At 36.2% G+C, this 13,985-nt stretch overlaps 1 non-coding gene across 1 annotated transcript; it reads left to right on the top strand.

The window, feature by feature from the left end:
* Positions 1-6,875: 6,875 nt before the first annotated feature.
* TRNAQ-CUG (transfer RNA glutamine (anticodon CUG)) lies at positions 6,876-6,948 on the top strand. The gene has a single exon. It is a non-coding gene; the product is annotated as a tRNA-Gln (tRNA).
* The last annotated feature ends 7,037 nt before the right edge of the window (positions 6,949-13,985 follow it).

The raw sequence follows: 13,985 nt of genomic DNA, 5'->3' as shown, positions 1-13,985 counted from the left end.
CAACACTGACAGATTGTTTTTAGAAAGTTAAAGATACATCATTTTCTTCATCTCTGCATTGTTTCTGATAAGTAAGCAGCAATTCTTAAAATTTCTTTCTTTGCAAATAATTTGTCTCTTTTTCTGGCTGATCATATGATTTTCTTTTTATGACTGTATTTCACCCATTTGAATATGAACTGCCTTGATATTTTTATTTTTGCTTATCCTGCTTCACTTTTATTGAGCATTTTTGGATTTATGGATTTATAGTTTTCATGAATGTTGAACTATGTTTCTTCAAATATCTTTGTGGCCTACCTTCACTTATTTCCTTCTGTGATTCCAGGTACACATGTATGAGAATGCTTGATATTATCTCACAAATGTATCTTTTTTTATTCTCATTTTTCTAATGTCAGGTTCACTAATCTTTTGGTCTGTGGGATCCTAAATATTGGTAAACTCATCCAGTGATTTTTAAAAGTATTTTTTAGCAGTTCTATTTCCTGCATTTTTATACCTTCCACTTCTCTCTTGGTATGTTCATTTATCTCTTTACATGCCTGACCATCCTTATACTAGCTTGGTTAAAGTATGTGGGATGACTGCACCCTACAATTAAGATGTGACAATTCTGGAGTTTGAACCACCACTCCAGCTGGTCAGAATTTGAACATCTCCCAGTGCTCGGTGAATGCTAAGAATTGGTCATCTGGTAGAATCCCAGTAGTTATTTAACTGGCCTTGTGTGATCTTAGTCTGCAAATGCATAGCTGTTATTTAGCTGTAAAGGGAACATAGTTTTCTTTTACTCTTCTGATTTCTTGACTGGAACCCTTATAAAAAAGGACAGATAAACAAGAGGAAAACAAACACAAGCTTATTAGTAGTACATGAATACATAGGCGATACCTATGGAAAAATGAGGAAAAACTTGGGAAGCAAGAGTAAACTTTGTTATGCACACTTAAGTCTGTACCTTCTCCATTGATAAGGCCCTACAGTATCTCTGGTAATTAGCCTTTACTCTTCCTGGTAGAAAGGGAAAGAGGGATAGTTGGTAAATTGGTACCCTGCTTTTAGGCAAATATGGGGAGCACAGGGAACTTTTCTTGTATCTGCCTGTTATCAAATGCTTTCAGCTTAAAACAGTCCTCAAGCCAAACTGGTGTATTGTGAGGTGGAATATTCTGCCACCTTTAGAGCCAAAACTTAAGTGGACATCCATGAAAATTTCTGGAACTTTCTCTCTACAGCTTTCTCTTCGCTGATATTTTTCTCTATAAATCCTAGCTTTCTCCAACTCTGATATCTGTCCTATAATTTCAGAAAGACCTTCATGCTCTAGTTAGCTCTCATCTACCTCCTCTTAAGCCATAGAGTGCCTCCATACAGAAAGATATGACAATAATAGAAGTCGTCTCATTTGTTAGTTCAAAGATTTCAGTCAATACAGTCTATGGTCCCATATCTAAAAATGGAAATTTCATATATTTTGTCTAATTATTTCACTGTTCATGATGGCAGCCCATGTCCTATATTTGTTACTTTTTCACAATTAGCTTTTTAATTTTTTTAATCTTTTTAATATTTATTTATTTTTGAGAGAGACAGAGACAGAATGCGAGTGGGTTAGGGGCAGAGAGAGAGAGAGGGAGATACAGAATCTGAAGCAGGCTCCAGGCTCCAAGCTGTCAGCACAGAGCCCAACGTGGGGCTCGAACTCACAAGCTGTGAGATCATGAATGACCTGAGCCAAAGCTGGATGCTTAACCAACAGAGCCACCCAGGCACCCCAAGCTTTGTATTTTTTTAAATGTGCATTGGGCATGGTTGATTTATACCATACAGATCTTGCAATCTTTTTTCTTCCTCAGAAAAGGGTCAGTTTTATTATAGTATGCAGTTCATTTGCTGGTTGATCACCTTGAATTGTAGAATATAAAGGAACATTTCTGAAAGTCTAGAATGTTACCCAAGTCCTTCTACATGCAAAGGATTCAATTTCAAAATATTGTTTGACTCATTGGATCTTATCAGGGCCTGGTTTTATTGTCTAATTCCTTGAAAACATTGCTTTATCCATTTTTAAAAAATTTAATGCTAGTATGACTAACATACATTGTTATATTAGTTTCAGGTGCACTATCTAGTGATTCAACAATTCTATACATTACTCAGTGCTCATCATGATAAGTGTACTCTTAATCCCTATCACCTATTTCAACCATCCCCCCCCCCACCACCTCCCCTCTGATAACCATCGGTTTGTTCTCTATAGTTAAGTTTTTTGGTTTGTCTCTTTTTTTCTTTGTTTTGTTTCTTAATTTCCACATATGAGTGAAATCATATGGTATTTAAATGTCTTTCCTTGACTGACTTATTTCACTTAGCATTGCACCCTCGAGATCCATCCATGTTATTGCAAATGGCAAGATTTCATTCTTTTTTATAACTAAGTAATATTCTATTATACATGTATGTGTATACATACACACATCACTTCTTCTGTATCCAGTCATTGATCCTTGGACACTTGGACTGCTTCTACAATTTGGTTATTGTAAATAATGCTGCAATAAACATACAGGTGCATATATCTTTTCAAGTAGTTTTTTTCATATTTTTTAGATAAATGTCCAGTAGTGCAATTCCTGGATCATATGGTGATTCTATTTTTAAGGAACCTCCATACTGTTTTTCACAGTGACTGCACCACTTTGCATTCCCACCAACAGTGCATGAGGGTTCCTTTTTCTACATCCTCACCAACACTTGTTGGGAGAGGGAGGGAAATGGCACCTGCCAGCTCTTTTGTTCTTGGAGAAGTCCCCCAAAGATCCCTCCAGCCCCTCCAGCACATGTTCTGAGATTAGTAAATAAATCCCCTTGCATATATCCCAGGTGTTTTTATTTTTTTCTTTTTTTTCTTTTTTTTTTTTTTTTTTTTTTTGACACTGAGCCAGGGTTTAGGCACAGGAGCCCTTTAGCAGTTTGTATTTTAAATTTTTTTTTTCAACGTTTTTTATTTATTTTTGGGACAGAGAGAGACAGAGCATGAACAGGGGAGGGGCAGAGAGAGAGGGAGACACAGAATCCGAAACAGGCTCCAGGCTCCGAGCCATCAGCCCAGAGCCTGACGCGGGGCTCGAACTCACAGACCGCAAGATCGTGACCTGGCTGAATCGGATGCTTAACCGACTGCGCCACCCAGGCGCCCCTCCCAGGTGTTTTTAAACTGCTGCTTCTATGCTGTAGGTTATTTGGGGTTCTTTGTTGTGCTTTCTTTTTAAGGGTAGGGACTCTACCCTCCTAATTCTCCCAGAACTGAGCCAGCTAATTTTTAAAGTTCTGGGTGTTAGGCTCCACTAATTGTTAGGTCCCTCTGGCTTTCACAGTCAAATGTTACGGGGATTTGTCTTCTCCATGTAGGTCCCCCATGCCTGGAGTACCTGGCATGGGGCTCTGCTCTTCTCCCTTCTCCAAGCCTGCTAAATCCCTCCCTCCCAGGACAGTGCTGTGAGTCCATTTGGCTCCCTACCATACCTCCACCCTTCATACCCTTCTTCATGTGGTCTCTTCTCTATTTTTAGTTGTGAAGTCTGTTCTTTCAGTCTTTGAGTCATTTTCTGCATTATTTACATGATGTAGGTATTATCCAGTTATATCCATGAGAAGAGGTGAGCTTAGGATTCTCCACCTCTGCGCACTTCCCCAGAAATCCCTCATTATCTATTTAATACATTTTTGTGGGCACTTGAAGTGGGCCAGCAATTCCAAAATCAGCTATTCCATTATAGATGGAATAGAAATCAAGCCATAGAATTTGGTGATGCCTTGTTATGCATCATTATTTTGGGAAGAGTTTACTAATCCAGTGCCCCTCCTATACGCTACCACAGTATAATGTGCTTTGCATACCATATCCTCAATAAACCTATGTAGCAATGGCCTTTTGTTATTTTATGATCCCCTACTAGACTGTACACTCTAAGAGAGAAGGGGTCCTGTTTAAATTGTTTTCTGTTATAACTTTGGCAGTTAGCACTATTCTGGGCACAAAAATAGATGCATAAAAATCTAGTTTGGTGTTGATTGACAGATTAAAAGATTTCAGAAAATTTAGGCAGAAAATTGTAACTGGAATTTTACAAATGATTCTCCCTGAATAGCACAGAATATCTTAAATATAAGAGTATTAAGAAGGTCAATGCTGAGAGTTAACCCTACTGTTCAACTTTATGAATAAAAAGGTTTTACCTCTCTCAGCCTTAGGCTCTATCTCATTTCCATAAATCAAAATAGCATAGTTAACATTTGCCACCTTTAATTTCAAACTTCACTTTTACACCAGTTATTTAAAATATGTAAAATGAGTTCTGACCCATGCTATACAGTTTAAATAGTCACTGACTAAAGTGTGAATGAGGGCACCCTGAAAATGTTTGAAAAGCATTATTATAAGGCATCATTATAACTAGAAATATTTTTATTTTGTGTGATATGACAGTCCAAAGATTCTGATGCCCAGCTGAGAAAATTAGTTAATCTGTCAAAGGCTTTTTTTTATGTATACAACCAAACAACTGGATGGGATGACATATAAGGTTGTTTTTGGCTCTGAAATGCTATGACTATTAAGACAACCTAATTTATTACAGGAACAAGTAGTTTGACCTATGGCAAAAAAAACAAAAACAAAAACAAAAACAAAACCTTCTTGTTTATTAGGAAAGATTTTAAGGTAGTACTTTTTGCACTTGGCCTAAACACTTTTTCCTTGGTAAGATCTTATCCAAGCCTTCCTTCAGAGCAGAAAGCATTTTCTAATTCAATGTTTTTTTTAAATTTTTTAAAAAAGTAATTGTATTACTCCTAAGAGATCAGTGTGGGTGCCAACTAATTCATCTTAAATAAAAATTGCATTATGTCAATTGTTGTTAAAGAATGTGAAAATCTTGTGAAAAATCTATTTGCCCCATGGCCCTATCATCCACACACATCACGCACCATTAATAATTACATGTCACCAGCACAATATTTATATTTGGCAAATCTAACACTTAGTGAGGATTACTATTGCTAGCAAAATAGCATATTTTTCTTAACAAAAAGCTGTGGGGGTGCCTGGCTGGCTCAATGGGTAGAGCATGTGACTCTTGATCTTGGAGCTGTGATTCAAGACCTATGTTGGGTGTAGAGATTACTTAAAAATAAAATTGTAAAAAAATAGTTGTGAAAATTACTCTTTTTCTTTTTTTAAATGACTCTTTACATAATCTAAAATATCCTATACATATCTGATGTACATGTTAGTGGTAGGTCCCTTGTAATAAGCAACGTATCAGTGGCTTATTTGGCTTTTTTGATATTCAGTGTACTCTTCTAATTCTTCCATGAAAGTAAATAACATTATCCATGGAAACTACCTCAAAATGGGAAAGAAGTATTTGGTGTAGATCTAGACAGCTATTGTTGATGAGATCTTGAGGTTACCTAGGTTAGAAGGAGAGAGAAAATAAAATAAACAATTCTACTATAGAGATATATGTTCTAATGATTTTTAAAGACACACATGAGAATAGTAATTTAATAGACAAATATTGCATTATGTAACAAGTTCTAACCCTTTTAAAAGATATATTTAGTCAGTGGTTTTTTTTTTGTCCAAAATTGTGCACCTTACTATTTTGATTTTTATTTCTTTTCCTATAAATATCTACATACACTCATGTCTATTAAGTTAATGTTTGAATCCATAACCTAATAGTATGTATTATAATGTTGTTTTCATACTATCTTTTGTCTCTAAGAACTAAGCAAACCCCCAAAATGATATTTTTTCATTTTAAAACAACTCAAGCTTATAAGAAAAATTGCAAACACCATACACTTCTGGCTGACCTTCATCCTATTTCTCAAATATTAACATCTCACACAAACATAGAATAAAGGCCAACAACCCAGAGTCTCACATCTTGAGTGCAGTGTAGTTTTTGTGTCTCTTTTGTCTCCTTTCATCCTGGAAAATGTGACCATCTTCTTTTGTCTAAATGACTATTTTGAAAAGTAGTGGTCCATTATGTCCTAGAACACCATTCAATTTGGGTTTGTCTGTTGTTTATTCATGTTTAAAAATACGGTTTTTGTGGGGCACCTAGGTGGCTCAGTTGGTCCTATTTTGGCTCAGTCATGATCTCGTGATTCAAGAGTTCAAGCCCCACATTAGGCTCTCTGCTATCAGAGTGGAGTCCCCGCTTTGGAGTCTTTATCTCCCTCTCTCTGTCCCTTACGTGCTCTTCCTCTCTCTCTCTCTCTCAAATATAGAAATATTAAAAATTAAAAAAATAAAGCTATTTAAAGTTTTGTTTTTTTTTTTTAATACCACATGACTGATATTGTGTGCCTTATGTTTGCATCCTATCAGGAGATACATAATGTCAACATGTGTAACTACAGATGTTGTTGCCTTCCATCAGTTGGTTGAGGTGGCGGCTCCAGGGTTTTGAATTGCAAATTTAGCTAATTTCCATTTATGGTTTAAAATTATTCCACTGGATGACACTTTAAGAATATGTGATTATCCTGTTCCTTAATAATTGGAGGATAAATTAATCTGGTGTACCTTAAATGGTGAATATTTTTATCATTCCTTCTACTTTTATTAATTAGAAGCCTATGAAAATGAACTGCTCTTTCTCATTTAATATTATTCACTTAATTATTTATATCAGTCTGGAATTGAAGATATTTATTTTTTCTATAGATCGTAATCCGTTATTATCATTGTTATTAACATCCTTTCATTGTGATAAGACCACTTAACATGAAATGTACCCACTTACATTAAGTTTACAATCCAGTATTGTTAAAAAGTAGGCACAACATGGGATGCCTGGCTGGCTCACTTGGTAGAGCATGAGACTCTGGATCTCAGGGTTGTGAGTTCAAGCCCCATGTTGGGCATGCAACCTACTGAAGATAAAAAAAAATAAGCATTGTACATAGGTTTCTAGAATATATTCATCTTATATAACATCTTGGTTTTACCTGACAAACCACAAATCAGGCCAGTTCCCTTCCTGGGGGCATTTCTAAACAGAATATATACACTAGAATAATGTTTCCAGATTGCAAGTGTGAAGAACCAGAGTAATTTAAAAAATCTAACAAGTATCATATTTGTCTACATTTACTCCCTACTCATGGGCATCACCTTAATTCAACCACCATGATTTTTAAAGTTATCTTCCATTTAACTATTATGCTATCCTATTGCTCTCAGAATTAGATAATCAGAGTAACAGTTAACTTCTGTTACTCTCCCTGTATTAAACATGCCTTTTAGCAAAAATGTATTAAATTGGGGTATTTCTTAACTAATTTATTTTTTTCTGAGACATGTGAAACCAAACATCTTTTGTATCAGCTTGAATAATAGTGAATACAAATGCTTGAAGAGAAATCTAATTATACTTCTATGGAAGTACAGGAAGGGAAAAAATCAAATTACAGGTGTGAACTGACAAGTAATTAAAATAAACAAATAAACACATTAATAAGCTGAGATACCCTATGTTTTAAAAAAAAACTCAGGGGGTGAGAATTAACTAAATTACTCTCTCAACTGCTAATGTTTGACATTAAAGTGAGTACTATCTGACTGGGCATCTTTGTTTGTGGCTACTTGTACATCAACTCTGTTTCTGAGTTAAATTTATTATTATACCTTTATTTTCAAGTGTAGGATTCTAGGACTCCTATAATTGCTTTACTGACCATATTCTTGAGTCCCCAACCTGAGGCTGTTTGCCTAAACACAGAACTGACAATTTGCATGCTCTGACAGGCAAAAAGCCAAACCAAGCTTTTAAAACACAAGACAAAACAAACAGAAAAACAATAGTTGTCCCTTGGAGGAAACAGATTGATAACTGATGTGTATCCCAAAACCAAATTTAATCAGAGTTGCCATCCATAGAGCTGAGTTTTACAATGTTTTTCTCCCGCTAATCTGAATTCAAAAGGAAGAGACAAATGGAATTTTTACCTTTGCCTCTCAAGTGGGCGCCACAGAGATCCAGAAGAGTTGACCTTGGTCAGAATTCCTAACCTTCACTGGTTCCTGCTAGCTTTCCCAAATTTTCATCTACCTGCTTTAGAGTGAATGGGGTGTCCAGCCAACCCCTCATGGTTTCACCAGAAACTGTAGGAGAGGAAAAAATATCTTTTTACTCTTTCAAATTGTTGACTGGGAGTCCATAATAAAAGAGAAAAACCATATACATTTATTTAATATAAGTTTTATATGACACAGGAGCCTTCAAAGAAAATGAAGACCTAAGGACACAGTTAAATTTCAGTGTTTTTGTGCTTGGTTTGATGAAGAGTGGATCATCATGGAAAGATATGTAGGACAATGATGAGCTAGGTGTAACTGGGGCAAGGCTTGTTCATTTCGATTCCTCCCTGTATCCCTTCATCTTCATAGAAAGATGCTCCTGTCTTTAAGGTATAGGGAGGTCACCTCTCATATAATGATTTTTTTTATGACTTGTTTCAAGAGAATATCAGAAAAACCTTCCTAGCTTTTATGACCTACCACATGGAAAGGTCAGAAAGCCACTTTTGCACATGGCAGTTCTCAAATTCCTTTAGCTTGAAATTTCTATATGTCAAGGAGCCATGTTTTAGAGTAGTATGTTCTGAACTCTATCACAGGGAACACCTCTCAACAGAAAATAAGATGATCCTTACACTCAAGATTCATTGACAGCCTAGGGTTACAATTGTGTTTAATGAGCTTGTTCTTGCTTTTCTTTCCTTGCTTTGTTGGTTTCTTACTTATTAGAGTAGTTACTATACTAATTATGGCCATTTTAGTTTGCTATCTTAATTATACTTCTGAGTATAATGAACTGGAAAAATGCTAATGTCTTCCCATTTTTCATGCCAGAAATTTGAGGTCCAAGGACAAAGCTGAAATAAATGTCCAACTGCTACATAAACTGAGTATAGGTCAAGGAACCCAAAACAAAACCAAAGTGACTCTTAGAATTAACTCTGCAGATAAATCTTTATTTGTATAGTGAAGGTAGATATGGTCTCCCCACAAACAGGATTGGAAAGTGTGTGTGTGTGTGTGTTCTTGGTGAGGGGGTCTTGTCAAAAGATATAACATATATGCATATATGAGGTCCAGAGAAATGTTTGCTTTCCTCTTTAAAGAAGAAGGGGATACGGGCTTCTGGATGACTCAGTGGGTTAAGTGTCCAACTTGCTGTTGGCTCAGGTCACGATCTCATGGCTTATGGGTTGAAGCTCCACATTGGGCTCAGTGTGGGAAGTGAATCCTGCTTTGGATTATATCCCTCTCCCTCTTGCTCTCTCTCTCTCTCTCTCTCTGCCCCATCCCCATTTGTGCTATCTCTCTCAAGATAAATAAACTTAAAAAAAAAGCAAAAGACGGGAATCTATTCTGAAGATTTTTGTTTGGATTGAAATCTCTGTGCGTTCCCTTTACTAAGAATAATGTGGCTGAGTGAAGTCTTAAGCTGTTCCTAGGAGGCTCTGGGAGAACTGGTTGAAAGATCCTTTGAACCCTCCAAACTCTTGATATAAATCCAAACACCACACAAAATCTGTCTTTCTGAGACATTATTCCTCTGTTTTCCATAAAATTGCTGGTGATTATATTGGTCTAAAGAGCTTGCTTCAGGAAAATAACTATATAAAACTCTGGAATTCCATGGCACCTAACAATTATTTGTTAAAAACTTAGTAGGAACCTCAGAAGATATATGGAAAAGTTAGAGACATTTTGCAAGTGAATTTACAATTACGTAATCAACAAAAACCATAATAATATAGTCCTTAGCACTTGAGATTCCATTTTTATATTTTCTCATCTTTTGTTCCTGAAACATGAGAACACCATTTATTTTCTCATCTTTTTCAGTAATTTACAGAATGTGTTCTAAATTCATCACTGTTTTCATGCAAGTTGAAAATAAGTGTGAATGAGCCATTCAGTGCACACATGTCACAGGTTCTTGATTCTAAAAATGACAATTAAAACCAGGCACTAGAGGGTTTTTTTTCTTTCAAATATATCTAAATAAACCTTCAAAAATGATGTTATATTTGTATTTCTTTAGTGAATGTTTAAATTTACAAGTTACAAACAAGTATGAAGGCAGTGTGATACAGACAAAATGATATTGAATGGGGATTCAGAAATGGATTGAGGAAATATCTCTATGACTTACTTATTTTGGATTACTTAACCTTTCTGGGTGTCATTCCTCTTAAAATGATAACACTACATTTTGCACAGGGTTATTGTAACAATCAATGATAGTGCATATGAAAGCATATGAGAAAACTTTTTAGTGCTATAGCAAGGTAAGAAAAAAGTCTTCATTTTATTTCCAGTGTATTCTTTAGGAAAGCAGTAACATATTTTCTAAGGTTTTTATGCACAATAGGTGAGAAAGAATTAGCAGACCTGCAATTGACTATCTTCATTTATGGGAAATGCTCAAGAAAGAAAAATAAACCAGCCAATTCTTCTTGTAAATGCTAATAGCAGACCTCTTGGCAAAGACATAAATGGTATGTATGTACCATCAGAAGGGTCCACATCTATGAAATGTCTGGTTCAATTAAAATTGCTTATGGCTGGGGCACCTGAGTGTCTCAGTCAGTTAAACACCCCACTTCGGCTCAGGTCATACATGATCTCATGGTTTGTGAGTTCGAGCCCCACCTACAGCTCTGTGCTGACAACTTAGAGCCTGGAGCCTGCTTCGGATTCTGTGTCTCCTTCTCTCTCTGCCCCTCCCTCACTCATGTTCTGTCTCTCTCTGTCTCTCAAAAATAAATGTTAAGAAAAATAAAATAAATGAATAAATAAAATTGTTTATGGCTAAATAAAAACAAACAAAAACTAAGCCATGTAATCTGGGACATGCATGATATTAAAATATCAGAATAAAAATGGGTATATTTCATGACCAAAATGTTTTTCTTCTAGTGTGAGATAGACACACACACACACACACACACACACACACACACACACAAACTTACAGAGTAAGATCTTTTAAATCTTGTGAGTCTGATTCATATGGTAATTTAGTTACTTCTGCTCTCACAAGATTTTTAAAAAGTTGTTTTTAAAATCATTATCATCAACTCATTTGCTCAAGCTAGAATCCTGGGAATCATCATTGATATTTTTTTTTCACATTTTCACTATAATATTTAGTCAGTAGTCATATGCTAGCAATTATACTTGTAATTTTGTCTTGAATGCATTTATTTCCTTGCTATCATGTAAAGCTAAGGTACCATCATCTCATTTACAGTTGATGGGATGACCTCCTAACTTGTCTATCTCCACTGCTCTCTCCCATCCACTTTATTTTTTTTAAGTTTGCTTATTTACTTTAGAGAAAGAGAGCATGCACACATGTGAGCAGGAGAGCAGCAGAGAAAGAGAGAGAGGGAGAGGGAGAGAGAGAAAGAATCCCAAACAGGCTACACACCATCAACACAGAGCCTGACAAGGGGCTCGACCTGAGTCAAGAGTCGGATGCTTAATCGACTGAACCACCCAGGCACCCCTCCAATCCACATTCAACACCACAGACAAACAAAAATTAAGCCCTGGAATCCTCTGCTCAAATCCTATCCATGGCTTCCCATGGCTTTCCTTCTAAGGGCCAAAATCTTTACCACTTCTCCTGATACGGCCACTAGCACTATACTCTCGGGAGCTCAATCGCATCAATCCTAACATCACTCTTCCATCCCCTCAAGCTTCCTCTCACCCTTGCACCTCTGTCTGGAACATTTTCCCCAGCTAACTCATATCTTATGTTAAATTTCACTCTCTACTGCGAGATTCCCCTGAATCCAGTAACTTTATTGTATAATCTTATAGCTTTCTCTTTATCAGAGACCTTACTAAAGCCGCATGTAATTAGCTGGTGACTTGTGAAACATTTAGTTTCATCAGTTCCCTTAGTAGTGCAAGCTCTGCGGGGCTAGGATGTTATCCTCCTGTTAGTTGCTACACCTCCAGGGCATAACAAAGACATTAACACAGGGACATCCTCAGAAAGGTTTACTGAGTGAATGTAACAGCTCAATTCCAGGTGATGAAAGAACAATTATTAGTTTCTATGTTTTTCTAGATATTTAGGACAGAATTATTCCTGGCTCGTTCCTCATTGTTATTTTGATTAAAAAAGTGCTATAGTACAATTCTACCTTCATGGTGAAGGAGTGAATATAGCAGTCTTTCAAGGTGCATAAGCTTCCAATAAACAGGCAAATCCCCCAGGGAATTTAGTAAAGGAATTTGTTGAGAATGAAGACTATGAAGTATTTTATTTTCTTGAAAAAGAAATATGAAATATTCAGAGGACTATGGTGGATGACTCTCTTAGGAATTAAATGAACACAACATTGTGGATGGATGTGTAGCAGGATTTTCGCAGAAGTCGACTCTGAGGCCTTTCTTTTCAACTTTATTCATGCCGGCACCACTCATCTGGGTACCTACCCAAAGAACTGAGCCCCAAATGCCACATGGCGTAATTTTTAAATATATTTTCTACTTCTCTGTCTCCCATGTAAGGTAACACACAAACGTGCAGACTGATTAAGTGGTCTCATGTTGCAAGGTCATGAGGGATGTTGTCACCTTTGCGCATAGCCAGGTTATCTTGAGTTTGCTTTCTGTTTTTTCTCTCCTTAGGGAGGGACCCTACCACAGATGTAGACTCAACACATACTTTCAAATGTTCATGAGGCTGAACTTGTCATGTAGAACAAATCTATTTGTTAAACAAATCTCAATAATACCCCTATTACAACTCTGTCTGGATCTTCAATCCAGAACTCTATTTTGAATTCTTACTTGCTACTCTGCATAGTTTTATAATCTGTGCGTTTGTGCTAATATTATAATCTGTGGGTTTGTGCTAATATAATCTGTAGGTTTGTGCTAATATTGTGAAATATTTATTCAAAGACAAAGGAAAGATATCTGAAGAAAATGACAAGAAAAGCAGTCAGTTTCTAGCCAAAGAAGTAAACATCTGCTTGTTCTCAAAAATGCTCTGGTTTTTAACAAGCTCCAAAGTGTGGAAAACCCTTGTAAACAAGACAAAAGAGCTTTTTCACCAGTTTTAGCTTCCATTTCACCACCAGGAAGGATTGATGGGTTCCTGAGTTTGGTCTATCACTTATGCAAAGGTCTTAGTAGATTGGTACCCATCTTTAGTTTGCTTTATTAAGTCATCCAGGAAATGTTTGGTTTTATGGACTCATATAATCTTTCTTATTAATTATATATGGCCTTTTTCTCTTTTATGGGTATATCATTAAGTATGTAATATTTAAGAGCTTTTATGTGTCACAGAAAACTAATTATGATAGGATTGCAATTATATTACTTTCATTCATGTGCAAATAAGCAATAAGTAACATATTAGGTGAATAGACATATGTGCATTAGTGTCCAGGTATTATTAGATAGTGATTTCATCTTAAATATTTAATCACTGAAACGTCTAATCACTTTGGTTTTGAAAATCACTTGTTAATTACAACAATATACCTTACTTTCCTAAGTAAAACACATTAATAGGAGGTCTTTCTTGACTGCTTGATGCAGGCTCATCATAAACTTCCATATATGCTATATCAAATGGTGGTGTTCACAATGTCAAATGAAGAGGTCCCAAATGTGTCACCGTGACATAAGGATTGTTCTGATCTGAAGACAGCTGAGAATCTACAAATGCAGGGAGAGGCTTTCTCTGATATCCCCTTATCCACCTAAAAACAGATCTTCCCCCAAGAAAACCTCGATTATCATAAATCTCCAGAAGAATTTCATCCACCCAGGGAGACTGACTCATCTTAGGAGAAGAGAGAAGTGGGTGCCACACTCAGACAGACATGGACACACACTATCGTATATTCCATTT

Source organism: Panthera uncia, chromosome D1 (assembly GCF_023721935.1).
Source record: "Panthera uncia isolate 11264 chromosome D1, Puncia_PCG_1.0, whole genome shotgun sequence".
Taxonomy (NCBI): domain Eukaryota; kingdom Metazoa; phylum Chordata; class Mammalia; order Carnivora; family Felidae; genus Panthera; species Panthera uncia.
Note: the sequence above shows the minus strand (reverse complement) of the source record. Positions and strands in the feature narration are given on the sequence as shown.